This window comes from Neofelis nebulosa, chromosome 14 (genome assembly GCF_028018385.1).
Source record: "Neofelis nebulosa isolate mNeoNeb1 chromosome 14, mNeoNeb1.pri, whole genome shotgun sequence".
Lineage (NCBI taxonomy): Eukaryota > Metazoa > Chordata > Mammalia > Carnivora > Felidae > Neofelis > Neofelis nebulosa.
The window spans coordinates 76069191-76085578 of NC_080795.1; positions in this window are offsets into that span (position 1 = coordinate 76069191).

Below are 16388 nucleotides of genomic sequence, written 5' to 3' on the forward strand. Positions count from 1 at the left end.
AGGGGAGGAATGACAGCGACTTCACCTCGCTCATTCGCCGGACGGTGTGCAGGCATTTCTGTGGGCTCGGCTCCTTCACTCCCAATGTGGGGCTCGAACTCATGAACTGCGAGACCATGACCTGAGCCGAAGTCGGACGCTCCACGGAGCCACCCGGGGGCCCAGGGGCCCCGGAAGTGGTGTTTATATACTGGTTTGTTTGTATCCTCCACACTGGGATATGAGCTCCGAGCTCGTATTATTTGTCTTATCCCCGGCTGTGTCCCACTGAGTGCCTACTGCTCCCGGGCGTTCAGGAAAGCTCTGGAACGCGTGCGTGAAGTAATTGCCCGACACGGGGCGCCGTCACTGGAACCTGGGCCTGTGTGGCTGCACAGAGAGTAATGAGCTGCCCGGACTGATCCCTGTGCGTTTGTGACGGTGAGCCGGCCGGATGCAGGTCTGGAGGGCTTCGTGGAGGTGACCGCCAGCACGCTGGGAGCCGGCAGGGCGGGGGCAGAAGTCCGTGACCTGTCTCATTCAGTTCAACTCGGCGTGCACCTCGTGGGCTCTGACCGTGTGCTCGGCCCTGCCGGTGCTGTCTGAATCACACCGAAGAAACACAAGTCAGGGGATCGTCCTCGAAGAAAACTTCAGACGTGACAAAGCCAGGCGCCATCCCAGTCTCGGCCGCCGCCACGTCGTTTGCCTCCTTCCCGTGAGGAAGAAGTGGGCAGACCGTGGGCCTTGGAGGCTGCGGTCATGGGGCTCAGGGAGGCAGGTGGCATCGAGGAGGACTCTGTTCTGGGGCTGCTTCTCCTCACCGTGATCCCCGGAGAGATGTTTTCCTGCTCCGAACATGGCTCCGTAGCTGGAACACGGACCCCATCACCTCTCATCCCCCAGGGCTGTCCCGGAGACCAGAGTGCCGACGAATGAGAAAGTGCTTTTTCAAGGTCATGCGGGACGTGGGCACGAAGGGCATTATTACTATTTGTGGTGCTGTTGGTATCCATTTATTTGGGGGCCTAGCAACCCTTACTTTTCAGTAACATCCCCCAGACTTTCCTCCAGACAGCAGCCCTCTCGCTCTCAGCTCATGAGGTTTGGGACAGGCTACCTCCCCCTCCTGGTGGCAGGAAGAGCCCAGGTCTGGCCAGCTGCCAAAACCTGTTTCTCTGGACTTAGCAGTTAGCTTGGGGGTGAGTGTAGATCCCAAGCCAGTACGATGAGGTGTGGTCTTAGGATGGAATAGGCAAGAAGAGGGATTTTCTTCCTTCTGTTTTTAAAGTTTATTTATTTAGGGGCGCCCGGGTGGCTCAGCCCGTCAGGCGTCTGACTTTGGCTCAGGTCATGATCTCACGGTCTGTGAGTTCAAGCCCCGAGTCGGGCTCTGTGCTGACAGCTCGGAGCCTGGAGCCTGCTTCGGAGTCTGTGTCTCCTTCTCTCTCTTTGCCCCTCGCCCACTCGTACTCTGTCTGTCTGCCTCTCTCTCAAAAATACACAAACTTCAAAAAAATCCATAAAGTTTAGTTATTTATCTTGAGAGAGACAGACGTCATGAGTGGGGAAGGGGCAGAGAGAGAGAGAGAGGTAGGGAGAGAATCCCAAGCAGGCTCCGCACTGTCACCTCAGAGCCCGACCCGGGTCTTAAACTCACAAAACCGCGAGATCATGACCTGAGCCGCTACCAAGAGTCAGATGCTTAACCGGCTGAGCCACCCAGGCGCCCCAGGAAGAGGGGTTTTCTGCTGGGACTCCAAGCCGTGAGGCTCACGTAGGGAGGTGGATAAGGGGTTGGTAAATTTGTGTGGACGGTGGCAGCAGTCTTGGGTTCTTATTCCAATTTTGCCATTTTGTAGCCGTGTGACTTCGGTCCAGTGCTTAACTTCTCAGTGCTTCGACTTTGTCATCTATGGAAAGGGGTTAAAATAGCACCCACTTGGTGGTGTCATTGAGAGGTTTAAATGACTAGATGTTTAGAAATTATTTAGGATCCCGTCTGGACCAAGGGAGCAGGTAATAGTGTTTGCTAATACCGGCTGTTGGGTTAGACTGGAATTGCCAGCAGGCGCCAGGTGACGACGGTCTGTCTGACACTGAAGCCAGTACAGACACAGGAAGACTGAGTCCTGATGTGATCGCTTGAGCACCTGGATCCATCCATGCCTGAAGCCAACAAAGCTCCAGAATTTATTTAAGCAGGTTAGAGTTGAGTTTCTGTTACTTGCTACTAAGAAATTATTATTGCCACGTAAAAATATTGGTGGCGACTGGCATAGCTCGGCTTTTTGTGATTCTCCTTTCTCTCCGGGCTACAGTTCAAATCTCTCAGCTAGAGCCTCCAAGAGTTCATGACCCATCCCCTGCCTAACTGACTGGCCTCCTTTTCCTCTGCATTCACTTGTCTGCCACTTTCCAGCCTTTCCAAACGTGCAGGGCCCTACGCCCGTCCTGTTTGTTCGTCCTCCTCCGTGACTCTGCACATGCAGTTCCCAGCCCTGGAAATACCCTTCCTCACTGGGTTGCCCCTTCCTCAGGTGTCTTGCTCTGAGACTGGATTAGGCTTCCCTCCTGTATCCTGGCTCAACAGGCACTGGTGCCAGCAAAGCTCCCCACCCTCACCCCAAGACTGAGATTTCCTTGGGGGCAGGGACCCTTTAGACAGGAGTAAAATAGCTCTGTATTCCCAGGGCCTGGCATGGAGCCTGCTACATGGAAGGTGCTTGGTACCCGTTCCCGGAAGAACTCGCAAACACTGCGTGAGTGGGGAAGAAACGATGACAGGCAGAGACGTGAGGTGCCAGCATTGTGATATGCTAAGAACCCCTAATGTGATTTGTTAAGAAAATTAAGCCTTAAGGGGACCAAGGGAGGCAGCCCTTTAGAAAGCTCTCGAAGTGGCTGAGGTCGGATACCTGCTGATGGCTGGTTGGCCACATCATTGACGGTGAAGTAAACTTCCTCCTGACAGGTGCTTGATTTAATAAAAAAAAACCCCAAACTCATATCAGTCTTGACATGCCCAGGGAATAAGACGGCAAATTAGAGAGATGGAAATCCCACTCTGGTGCAAGCCAAGATTTAAAAGGCCCTGGTAGCCCTTATTTATGGAGTTTAGGTTTTCCTTTAGCCCTTGGGTGAAAATGGGGGGTTGCCGGGGCCCTAAGTACTAATGAATTTTGTGCTGTGTTCTGCCTCCTGGCATGAAGTGCTTAATAAATGTTCCCATCTTTCTGCAGGGAAATCTCTCTCTCCGCTAATTGCTGTCAGCATCCATCAGGATCACGGAGAGAGCAACATCCCAGCCAGAGGGCCTTGGGCTTGAGCTCCATCACCAGGAGATGGCCTCTTTAGGAAGGCAGAGCGACCCGGAAGGGGCTGCACCTACTGGGCATCTCCACCAGGAGGCGCACACAGAGGGAGTCTGGACCGCCAGTGGGCAAAGGGTGCCCTGGAGCCCTGAGAGGCCGCCTGGGGGCCTGGGTGTGGCTGAGCTCTGGGGCTCCTGGGATTCCATCAGCCTCGGAGACCGGCCCCCATTGATGTCTTTCATATCTCAGACCAGCCCTAAAGGTTTGGTCACAGGGGTTCTGCTGATTTCAAAAAGAAAGGTTTGGAACACAATCCAATCCTCACTTTTTACAGGTGACACAGCCCTGAGGCGGGAGGGCGGGGGTGGGGGGGTGGGCGGTGTGTGAGGAGGGGGGCACCGCAAGGTCAAAGCGACAATCAGGTTCAGACCTGGGACGTGAACCCCGGGTCTCCTGATCCTGCAGGCAGTGTTTCTGTTCTGTTTGTGCTGTAAATTTCCCGCGGCCCTTGTCTGTCACCGCCTGTGCAAGCCCCAGGGCTCTGTGTGTAAACCTCAGAGACTGTAAATGGGGGAGAGGCGTGGGGTGGGAGCGAGCCCCCAAAGGGCAGGCGAGCTCCCACCTGCCGGGCCCCGGTTAGGAACCTCGCACGCCTTTTTGGTCAGGGAGTATTTGCTGAGTGCATAGCAACGTGCGGGGGCAACAGGACACAAGGAGACTCGGGGCCTGATCTTAGAGAGCATGTATTCCGGAGCGGGAAGGGTGAGGAAGCAAACAAGTGAACACGGAGATGCGTGCTTATCTCCTTCTGTTCTTTCGCCTGCACTCACGGTTGCCCCCCGGGCTGTGGTCCTGTGCTCCCACCATCTCTGGAACCTCCGTTTGGCCACCACATGCTTCTAGGCCACATCCTTGGTGTCCTAGCTCCCAAATGGCATTCGTTCTGAACCTGCTGTGTGTGTGTTTTTTTTTTAATGTTTATTTATTTATTTTGAGAGTGAGAGAGAGCGAGCGAGCGGGAGGGCCAGAGGGAGAATCCCAAGCACTGTCAGCACAGAGCCTGATGCAGGGCTCCAACTCACGAACCGTGGCATCGCGACCCGAGGCGAAATCAGGAGCGAAGCACCGAACCAGGTGAGCCACCCAGGTGCCCCCGAACCTGCTTCTGCATTGCCCTTGTTTCCCCCTGTGTCGGCGGGTGGCGGTCCCCACTTCTGTCACTTCCGCTGCGGTCTGGGTCATGGACTCTACTCCCGTCCTTGGATGATTCGTGTTCTGATACCTCCCCCCTGCCCCCCCCCCCCCCCCACCGCCACGTCCACACTGGCTTCTGCGCTGTCCTCTGCTCTCCTTCATGGGGTCCCTTCCCGTGTCCTCCTACTTCCTCACCTGCCGTCTCCTCTGCTGCCTACTCCCTTTGGGCTGAAGCCCTAACCCCACCCACAGCATCTGCCTTGCCTGGTTGCCATCAGACCCCAAGCTGGCGGGACCGGGGCCTCTCCCCTGCCTGCCCCTTTCTTTGCTAGTCACCGTCACGTGGCTGGTTACTTCTTCTTGAAGCTGCTCTGGCTTCACTCACACTCCAGCTCTTCCTCCTCCCGTCCCAGGCTGCTTCCATCCCTCTCCTCTGCCGGGCCCCCTCCCCTGCCCTGGGTCTGACTGTCGGATCACCCCACGGCTCCGTCCTGGGTCGTCGTTCTCTCCTTATGTGACCTCATCCGCTTCCACGCCGTTAAACATCATCTTCACGGTAATGACTTCCAAGTTTCTATCTCTAGCACTAACATCCTGAAGCCGCACGCTCGTACATCCTGCTCCCTGACATCTCTACTTAGATGACTAATGGGCACCTCAGCTCCAGACCGCAAAAAAGTCTTACTTTTCCCACCTTGGCTCCAAAGCTGCTCCTCCCTCCCTTTTTTTTTTTTTTTTTTTTTTTTTGCCATTTCTGTGACTGTCACCATCTTCTCCCAGCTGCGGAAGCCCAGGTCCCGGGAATCATGTTGAGTGCATCTGAACGCTTCACCCGCGCCCAGCCCACCCGTGAGGCCGGTGGGCGCCCTCCCGAAGAGAGATCCTGAATCCGCCTGCTTCTCTCCCTCTCCCGGCTGCCACGTGAGCCCCCCACCCCTCCAGCTCCCTTAGCTCCTCGCAGCCATCCCCACTCGTCTCCATGGTGCCTCTATCACTTTCTAGGATCTAATCTGTTCTTTACACAGCACCTGAGTGCTCTTTCGAAAACATAAATCAGATCTCATCACTCACCCACTGAAGGACTTCCAGAAATCCCCGATTGCACCTGCACTGAACATTTGCTATGCCTACCAAGTCTCTACGCGAGCTGGCCCCCGCCTCCCTCTGCCTCTGCCTTCATCCCACATGGCACTGCCTTCTCTCACATTTTGCTCACAGTGCCCTTCGATTTTCCTCCGTCCCTCCCTCCCTTTCTTCCTTTCTTCCTCCTCTAAACACAAAGTCCATTTCCACCTGACAGCCTGTGTTAGTTTTCTGTTGCCATGTAGCAGATTGTCACAAACTTATCAGCACGCACAGTGGCTCCATAGCGCTGGCTGCCTCTGTCCCCTCCTTCCCAATTTGTCAGGGGGAATCAGCCATCTTGGGGGTGTCAGGTGGGGACAGGACAGCCTAACAAAGGAAACTGGGAGGGAGCAAAAGAAAGCCATCTAGGACCTTTGTCCTGGCCCAGCCTCTTCAGCAAAAATAGGATCCTGCGACTGATCAGGGGCTGGAAGTCACAGGGCTGTGGAGGACACAGGGAAATATACATGTTCCAGAAGGACAATAGCGCTGATCTGAAAGCCCCACGGTGAGGAGGAGTCACTCTTACCCTGTAATTGTCACCAGCCAGTGTCAGCTCGGGGCAGGGAGTCACTTTGGAGGGCCTGACAGGAGGAGGGCTGTCACATCCGCGGGGATTCTTGTACACGGGTCAGTCTGGAAGTGGTGACAGGGCCAATTCTGCCACGGGCGCAGCTCTGTGCCAGCGGCTGGCAGGAGCAATGGCATGGGGAAGAGGCGGGAGGGAGACCAGCCTGCCTGGCGCCTTCGGGGGTCCCGCAGGGTGACGGGCGTGCCACCCAAGTCTCGGCCCCCGTGCTGGGTGATGTGCGGCTCTCTGACGTGACCAGCTCCTGCTGGCCACCTGCCTGGAGGACACTTCTTCTCCCCGTCCTTGGATAAGCCTGGTGGGTTCTTCTAGCCTTGGCTCGGATAATGTAGCCTCCAGAAAGCTTTCCTCTTCCTCGCCAGCCTAGGAGAAGTGCCTCTCTATGCTCACATTTCCAAAACTTGCTTCCCTCTTACTACAGCATACTTTGCTGCATTTCTTTCTGAGCCCTCGGAGACCAGAGACTATGTCTCTGTTTTCCCATCCCTATTGTACCAACACCAAGCCCATCGCTTGGCAATTAGCAAGCACTCACGAATCCCTGACCCAGCTCTCATGGGGAGCCTGACATACAGCCTGTGAAATAAGCATCATAACCTTCACATTTCCAAGGAGGAACCGACATGACGGCTGTAACATAACTTGCCGAAGGGCGTGATGCTGATGAATCATAGAGCTTGGTTTTGAACCATTATTATTATATTGGTAGTTTCAATTTACTGAGCACCTACTGCGTGTCAGGCACTGTACTCAGTTCTTTGTAGGGATCATCTCTTAGCCACCTTCGCATTAATCTTGGAAGTTATGTATTATTCTCATGGTATGGATGGAAGACTCGAGAATCGGGGAGGGTTATTACTTTCCCAAGATTGTTATGGTGTAGTGATGAGAAGGGTCAGGATCCAGGCGTGTGACCCCAACGCATTTCACTGTACATACCTGCTCCCAATCTACTAATGGGGGGCCAGGTGGATACAAAAAGGGAACAGTAGAAGATGTGGGTGATGAGTTCACACTATGACAGCTACGGGTCCTGTGACATGAAGAAACAGAGCGTCAAATAATCTTTGCTGACAATGACTTGACCGTAGCTAATCATTAAAGGATGCATTCCTCAAGGGGGTTGGGTGGCCACCACAAGAATAATGGAGATTCAGAGAAACAAAATTGGTCAGTACGTCGGGCTGAGACAACATGCTTTTGGAAGAGAGTGTGAATGCTGCTTTGTTGTCGTTTCTCGTGGACTTTCTTTGCTGGAGTTTGGGATACCAAGGGCAGGGCCTTCATTGTTTGTCCCCAGCATTCTAGCCCATGAATGGCCGACGGTAGACAATAAATAAGGTTTAGGGACACAGATGCACAATTAGCCACAGTCTTTCTGGTCACCAGAGACGTGTCCTTTGGTCTGTCACCAAAATAGTCTGGTGGGTTTTTCCAAATGGAGGTGAACTGCTTTTGACCTCTGGTAAACCATTCTATATTTGGTGGTGTTTTTCCATGCTCGATGTTGCTCAAGTAGCTTAAAAAAAGAGAGCTTTACTGAGGCATAATTGGCATTAGTGAACAGCACATATTTAAAGCATACAATCTGATAAGTTTTGACATATGTATACACTGGGAAACAATCACCACAATCAAGATAGCAAGCATATGAATCACCCCAAACGTTTCTTTCTGTCCCTTTGTCATTTTTCTCTCCTGCTCCTTCCTGTCATCTTTCCCTTGCCAACCACGGATTTGCTGTCCGTTACCATACATTAGTTTGCCTTTTCTCAATTTTTGCGTAAACAGATCATACAGTACGTGCTCTGTCTTTCCCGTCTTCCTTCGTGTAGCAGACTTGCTTTGAGATTCGCCCATGCTGTTGGGTGTATCAACAATTCATTCTTGTTCATTGCTGGGTGATATTTCATTGTATGAACGTACCACGATGCATTTATCCATTCAACTGTTGACGACCAAGCGTTTGGCTTGTTCTGGCTTTCAGCTATACAGGTCAAGCTGTGTAACGTCCACACACAAGTCCTTGCGTGAACGTATGCTGTCATCTGTCTTGGGTAAACACCTAGGAGTGGAGTGGCTGGGTCACATGGTGTGCATATGTTTAACTTTTTGAAAAAAACTGCCCACTGTTTCCCAAAGTGCTTGTGCCATTTTACAGCCTCACTAGTGGGTGTGAACGTTCCGTTCCCCCACCTCTTCACCAGCCCCAGCAAGGGTTGATTCTCATAATTTTCTCCATTGGAATACAAGTGTGGGGGATCCCACTGTGGTGTTAATTTGCGTTTCCTTACTGACTGGTGCCGTTGGCCATCTTGTGACCATGAGGGTAGCTAGTAGGAGGGACATGCCATCAGAATGAAGATGAGGTGTTGGGAATAAGGGGAGATCTTGGGGTCCTTGATGAGGTCACTAGACTGTGACTTAACCAGGTCTGGAAAACCTACCTTGGGACTTTGGTTATCTGGATGGATCCACTTCCTCGTTGCCTGTGCTGTCGTGACTCTGTTCCTTGTAGCAGGAAGAACTGTCACTGGTTTGTTGGGTTGAGCCAGCCTCACGCTCCACATCTGGAAAGCACGGAAACAGCGCTGGCCTTCAGTGTCCCTGGTGAAATGTCATCCTGAGGAACGTCATTTTTTTTTTTTTAAGTGTATTTATTCTTGAGAGAATACAAGCAGGGGAGGGGCAAAGAGATAGGGAAACAGAAGATCTGAAACAGGCTCTGGGCTGTCAGCACAGAGCCCGATGGCGGGGCTTGAACTCACCAACCGCGAGGTCATGACCTGAGCTGAAGTCAGACGCTGAACTGACTGAGCCACCCAGACACCCCCTGTGACGAGCGTCAATCCTTAGATTCTGGTAGCCCTCTTCAGCCCCCTCTCCTACATTCTGCCATCATATATCTTCACTCTGCCAAATTGTGGCATTATCTTTGTTTTATAGATGAAGAAACTGGTATTTCATTCACATCAAGATGTAACAGCTTTGAGATAACAGCTTCTCGTCTGACTCTGACTGGGGTGTTTTTTTGGAGCCATAGTCAAAGCTCTGGTGGAGAGACTTCCAGCATGAGCCTGCAGGGGAGGTGGAATTTGAGGGAAAATAGGATTATTTGTGAGTCCTTGAGAACAATTATCGAGGACATTGTGTATCATGCTATAAAGGTGGCCGGGGTGGGGGGGGGCAGGAATCATGGGGATTTTTTCCAGCTCCTTTTAGGCTCTGTGGAGAATGATTTTTTTTTTGTAATGTTTTAGACTGTAATTTCACAGAAAGCCTGAGGATCTGGATCAGAAAAGAGGTTGCCTCTGATTTGGGGAGAAGCAGTCCAGTCTGACCATGCCTCCTTTGTGACGATATTTCCAGCACCCATGAAGGGGCTTTGGGGTGAGGGGGTTTAGGGACACAAATGCACAAATGCACCAATGCTCAAGGTTCTGTGGTTGCAGACCTTGAGTCAAGGACTCGTGTGCGGGTGATTTATTAGGAAAACGCTCCCAGGAGAAGCCAGTAAAGGAGTCAGGAGGCAAGCCTGCCTGGGAAGGGAAGGGACCAAGTAAAGGCATGATTTCAGCAAAGTCCTGAGGAGGGCACCACGGCCTGACCCCTGGTGCAGCTCTGGAGAAGGAGGGTGACTGCCCTGGAGGGCTCTACCCTGACACCCCCTTGCCCCCCCCCCCCCCCATCCTGGCTGAGGGCCACCTGCGGGGAGGCACGCACTCAGGCACTTCCTGTTGTCCTTGCTCTCTGGATAACGTTCTCCAGCACACTGAGCAGGGTCCTCAGTGAAAAGTTTCAGGTTTGAGGTTGAAATAAAAAAGCACAAGAAGCCAGGGAAGGGGGAGGGGCACCGGAAGGAGATCCTGGGGGGTCAGAAAAGTGGGAGAGACGTGCCCCACTCCCCTTGCAGGTGTGAGGTGACAATTCAAGGACAGCTGCACCTGGAAGGTTGAGGTCAGTGTCTGAGCCTTGGCCCTCTCACTCCGGAATAGACCTTGGGCCAGGTTTTTAATCTGAGCCTCAGTCCCTTATCTGTCAAATGGGGACAGACACAGTGACCTCCTGGGGCTGCTACGAGTATTAAGTCAGATTAAGAGCCATACGAGCCATTGTTTAAATGTTAGGTATTAATGTGTTCCAAGCAAAAGACATCCTTCTGGTGATGTTTGTGACCATTTCTGGGGGGAACGTCTGGGTGAAGGGGTGTATTCTGATTTGGAGCAGACTCAGAGAAGTGCAGAGTATGGGAGAAAGGAAATGCAGACACTGGCTCAAGTCACGTGGCCAGAAGAGCTGGGGTTGAGCGTGGAGCTCAAGTCCCTCTTTATCTCTGTGCTTTTCCATGACACGGGGGGACTCGGGTCTGGGCTGGGCCTGGTCGGCTGTCAGCACACCGATGAGCCAGAGAAGACCGTGATCTCAGGAGTCCTGTTCTTGTCTACACCTGACGTGTCCTTAGGCCCAATCAAAGTGGGGAAAAAAAAATCATTCGGGGCAAAGGAGAGAAGGCCTGGATGGGACGCAGTGAGTGTGACAGATGGCCTTGCCCGGGTCGCATCTGTGAAGCACACGCCTTCCCGAGAAGGCTGCCGAGTTCTGAGAGGGGGATTCCCTGGTGGGTGGGGTCTGCCAGCTGTGGGCGTCAGCGGCTGTAACAGCCAGCTGACCTTTGCAGGGAGCCCATCAGTTAGTGCAGGACGCGCCCATCCTGGCTTCCCTGCCCCGGGTGAGCGTCCTGCCTCTGGGGTGTGCAAGAGGCAGAGCCCGTGCTGTGCTGGGGCCGGGGGGGTGGAGCTCAGCACGAGCAGGGGTGTCCAGGGAGGGACTGGAAGAGGCCGTGCTCCGCATCCGGAGGACTGTGTGTAGGTCTAGATACCCAGGAGCAGGGCCGAGCAGATCAGGAGAGCCCCAGGAGGAAGGGTTAGGGCCTTTCTACTCTCTCATTACTTGAGACCCAGCAGGTGTCTTTGCCCTTCAGGGAACATTCCCTCCGTACAGAGAAGGAAAAGGGATTTTAGGGGCTAAGGGAAAGCTATCACCACCTAATGATGCTGGTGCAAACGTATCTATTTTTTCAGGGCAGGGTTTCTCCCCCTCCTTGAAGGGACCTACCTTTGACCTATAAAACAGGAACTGAGTTTATGGGTGTGCATGGAGAGGAGTTGCAGAGGGGCAGGGAAAGAAGAGACACGACGACGGAGGAGGGGGAGAGAAGTGGACAGAGAGTGTCAGAGACCAGATGGCAAGGGATGGTATAAAGGTACTTGTCTGGGCGGGTGTGTTGGGGGGGAGCTGACCGTCTGCGTGGGGAGGCCCGGAGAGGGGGCTGGGGTCTCAGGCAGGTAAGCCTAGCCCGGGGCAAATTCACCTCTGGGACTCTCAATTTAGCTTGAAGGGAGGGGCCCAGAAGACCCCAGGAGAATATTGCTGAGAGCAACTTCGTAAATTTGATTTCCTGAATGGTTTGGCAAATGTCACAATTTCTTGAAATGTCACACACCCCCACATTTTGTAAAGGCACTCCCTGTCCTTTCACTGTGCATCAGCTGAGAGAGAGCAAGTTAGAGGCAGGTATCACGCGTGAGAAGCCACCCAGGCTCTGGACCTGGCCTGAGGCTCGGGGCGACCGAGTCTGGGCAACCTTGGACTAGCTGCTTAGTTTCTCTCAATCTGCTTTATCCTCAACACTGGGCTTCATGAAGAGACACCTTGGGGTGTTGCTACGAGAAGTGAGGTTGTCGGTTAGGTCTGCCGGCTCCCTGGGAGGGGATTATTCCTCCTTGGGGTTTTGTGGGTTCTGTCCTTATTGCCCCCAGCCCAGGGGGAAGCACGAGACAGAGCAAAACGGAGGCCAAGGCTGGAACACTAAGGCACCGTGCAATGTGTGTCTTCACTTGTCTCTGCGGTTGGGGTTCTGACTCCGTGTACCCACGGAAACCAGAGGTCGAAAGAGAAAGTACAACTCTGTGACTTTAGGCAAACGCTGTATAATTTTGAAAATAGTTTCTAGCATCCGTTAAACTGATCTGGGGATACGGCTTCTAACTGAGGCCACAGCTGGTCTTCCTATCCCTCTCCCTTGAACTGAAGAAAATCAGGCCTTCAGAGGAACTGAGTCCCGACATGTGTGCCCTTTGGGGGGGCCAGGCAGAGAACCCACCCAGGGCCGGCCGCCTCCGGGAAGGGGGCCTGTTCATAGGCCCCCTTGCTGGCTGCCGTCACTTGGTTCCCTCAGTGTCCAGACAGAGGGTTAGGGGTTGGGGTCTAAATCATTTTCTTCTCAAGAGGCTCTTGGGTCCTTAGGTCAATGTTCCCGTGTCCCTAGAGGACCATGGCGGCTTTCATTAAGGTAGAAAGCCCCCGTGTACCCTTCCCCGAATGTGGTTCCTACTTGTTCTGTGTGCATGTAATTCAAACGGCCACTGACGTGGTTTATCCAAGTTGGTTGTGTTCACTCTAAAAATAGAGAAAAGCAGCAGACAACTTTCAAACACTAACAGCTTCTAACATTTGCACTTCAAGACAAAAAACATAGACAAAGACGTGGAGGTGCCCCCATCAGACCCCGGGCCACATCAGCTCTACACGACTTTGGCCGGGAAGGGGCCACAAGAGGATCTGGGGGACAGAGAACTGACGTCTGGATGGAGACCCAGGTGGGATGGGTGTGCCCGGAGGTTGGCTTCCTCTGCGGCAATTCTCAGAGGTGTAAATGCTCGCTTTTGTCCAAAATGGAGGGTTCGGGGAAGTACAGGCTTTGGTGCTGATGGCAGGGGGGCTGGAGGAGAAGGACCTGTAGTAGTCCGTGACCCCTGTACCTTCTACCTGACTGATCCACCTGGATCCACTCATCCCCAAAGCCCCAGCCAGCCCTGCAGCTTCTGGGCATAGGGGCCCGTGAACACCCTTTCCGTGTACCTCGCTTGGGTTCAGTTCATTTTCTGTGCAACTGGAATTTTTTGAATCGTGTACTTATTTAATGTTTATCTTTATTTATTTTTGAGAGAGACAGAGCGCAAGTGGAGGGAGGGAGGGAGAGAGGGAGACACAGAATCCAAAGCAGGCTCCAGGCTCCGAGCTGTCAGCACAGAGCCCGACGCAGGGCTCGAACCCACAAATCCGTGAGATCATGACCTGAGCCAAAGTCAGACGCTTAACCGACCGAGCCACCCAGGCGCCTCTGTTCTAATCATTTAGAAACGACTGTAGAGTGCAGGGAGGGTATAAGGGGGCTTTGTGGTGGGGGGTGTGTGTCCGTCTTTGGGTGCAAACAGCACACAATTCTAGGAACATGGAGTTCATTTCCAATCTCCCCGAGTCCCAGCGGGGGCTCCCTGGGGAAGCCAGTGCCATGGTAGAGCCTCAGTTTCCCCCTTTGTACAGTGAAGGAAATACCGGTAGTGCTGAGGGTCCGATGAAATGACACGTGTGAGTGAGCCGTGTGCCCACACAAGCACTAACCCAGCGGGCTCTGCAATTTCCTTCTCGGTAATACCTGCTGTTTTCCATCCTGTTTTCTCCCGTGGTAATAATGGTGATTACACCTGACACACTGGAGTTTTACTCACCTCAGAATGCTATCATAGGCAGTGTCTTGTTTTCTTCCAGTGCATTTCCTTTTGGATTCAGGGGGCTGCTATGCCGAGGGCAAGTGGCTGGGGAGATGGGGAACCGACACTTAAAATCATCTGTTCTGGGCCAGGCTTGGGGCACCCTTGAGCTCGTTTAATTGTCTCAACGACCTTGCGAGGCTGAGACGGCCATTGCCGTCTCTAGATGGGAAACTGGCTTTCTGCGAGGTTCGCAGCCTAGGGTCCTACAGCTGGAGGAGGGTGGAGCCTGGGTTCCAGTCCAGACTGGGATAGTAGCAAAGGCTCACCTGCTCTGGGAGCCTCTGGGCTTCACCCTGAGGGAGCCCCTGGCAGTGGATCAGGAGAATGATCACCCTCTGCTCTGTCTTCAGCCCCGCTGGGCCCCCTCCCTGGTGCTCCGATGTGGGGTTTGCATTCCTCGTCATCGTCCTCCTCCTCCTCCTCGCCTCCACCTGTGTGTGTCTCCTGTGTGCCTTCCCGGAGGCGGTGGGAACAGCCCAGGCTCTGGCTAATTCAGGCTTTCTTTTTTGAGTTTAGACCCTGGCAAATCTGCTTCTTCTTCCTCCCACCTCTCAGGAAGCCTGCTTAAAAGCAGTTGAGTTGACAAGTCAGAAGAGAAGACGAGTCAGGCAGCAGCCAAGTCTCCCTGGCAGCTCCCGAGGGGCTCGCAGCCGCACGGCTGTCTATACCTGTAAGAACACCACATACTCTCCAATGGGTTTTTTTGTTTTGTTTTGTTTTGTTTCTTAAAAGAAGGGCTTAAACAAGCCCCCACACATCCTCTTCTTAAATGGCATAAAATTATAAATGGATAAACTTCCCTTGGGGGATATGTTGGTGGAGTCTCTTCTGTACTATTCATATCAGGACCGTTTTTCTAAGTTGGGAAGTGGCCTCCACCATATATAGATATACACACACAGATATTCTAATATTTTATGTACATGTACTGTATCACCTGACTACACACTGGGCATTGTGGAAGATATTGGGGAAACGAAACGGAGTAAGATTCAATTCCTGCCTTTAAGTGGCTGCTAGTTCCTGGGGCTGTGGATTAAGAGACCATGAAAGTAAATGGGAGCTGCTAGTGAAGAAAGTTCTGAGGGTCATACAGGGCACCGTGGGGGCACAGAGGACAGGCGAGGGTGTCCCCCTGCCCTGGAAGGGAGCCTGGGGGAAGTGGCATCGAAACAGCAAGAACATGAGAATCAGGACACAGGTGCAGGGCTTGGGGCAGGAGGAGAGAGAGAGGGTTATTGTAGAAGAGGCAGTCTGTCCAAAGCTCAGAGACAAGAAGCACATTGCTCCGGGGAGACCTGGAAACACCTTGATTGGTTTTCAATGTATCACTCTTTCTAAATAGGGGTGATACTGACTCTGGGAACTTTGTGGTTAAGTGTGTATGGAAGGCAATGGGATGATGCTATCAGCCAGCAACTTGATGGCATTTGGCAATTTGCAAATGCTTTTGCTGCTGATACCCCGCTGGGGTCTCCCAACCAGGAGGGGTGTGTGTGTGTGTCTGATCTTGTTCTAGTTCTAGCTTTATGCCTGGGAAAACCAAGGCTTCGAAGAGGGCCATGTCCTTTCTTAGCTTACAAGTGGGTTGCCTCACACTTTATATTGGTTTTTAATTGCACAACAAATGAGCACACATTTGGCAGCTGTGAACAACACATGTTTTTTTATCTTCATGGTTTCCAATGGCTCAGGAGGCTGGGGCACAGCTTGGCCGGGTACTCTGCTTCAGGATCTCACCAGGCTGCAATCCATGGGCCGACTGGGCTGCACTCTCATCTGAAGGTGTGACTGGAGAAAGATCGACTTCCAAGCTCTCGGAGTTGTTGACAGAGTTCATTTTCTTGAAATGGCAGGAGTCACAGTAGCTGGCTGGTTTGAAGTCAGCAAGGAGAACAACACCCTACAGGGGAATCTGCTGGCAAGACAGAGTTCTATGTGACATAACACCGTCACGGTGGCATCCATCCCCTTTGCCGTGTTTCGTCGGTAGGAAGAGGTCCCGCCCATATTCAAGGGGGAGGATATTACACGAAGGCATGAGCGCCAGGAGGTGGGGGTGGTGGGACTTCCTTCAAGCCTGTCCCCACACACTTGTAGCCTTTGCCCACCGGTGCTCCCTCCCCTGGCTCTGACAAGTCCCGCCTACCCTCCAAACCATGGCTCAGATGTGTCCCACTTCCCTTGGGAGGCCTCCCGGAATGCCTCTCGGTCCTTCCACATGCTGCTGCCCTCCTCTCCCCGCCCGGACCGCAGTGGTCACTGTGAGGTATTGAACCCTCACCCCCGATTTGCAAGCCTCTTTCCCTCCAGGTGGGAACCAGAACTCCCCACTTTTGTATCCTTGGCGCCTGATGCATCGTGGGTGCTCAGCAAGTATTTATAAGGAATCAAACTGATGAATGGAGCGATGTGCTTCGAGCCCCAAGTCTATTCAGGAACTTGAGCGCAACTCCGGGCCTCATTCCATCATACCTCTCCATTTTCTCAATAACCCAAGACTGAAACCAAATTAGCACTGTGCATATTCCTGTTGGAACCAATTCGGTTTAAAGGGCCAGCTCCCCCTAG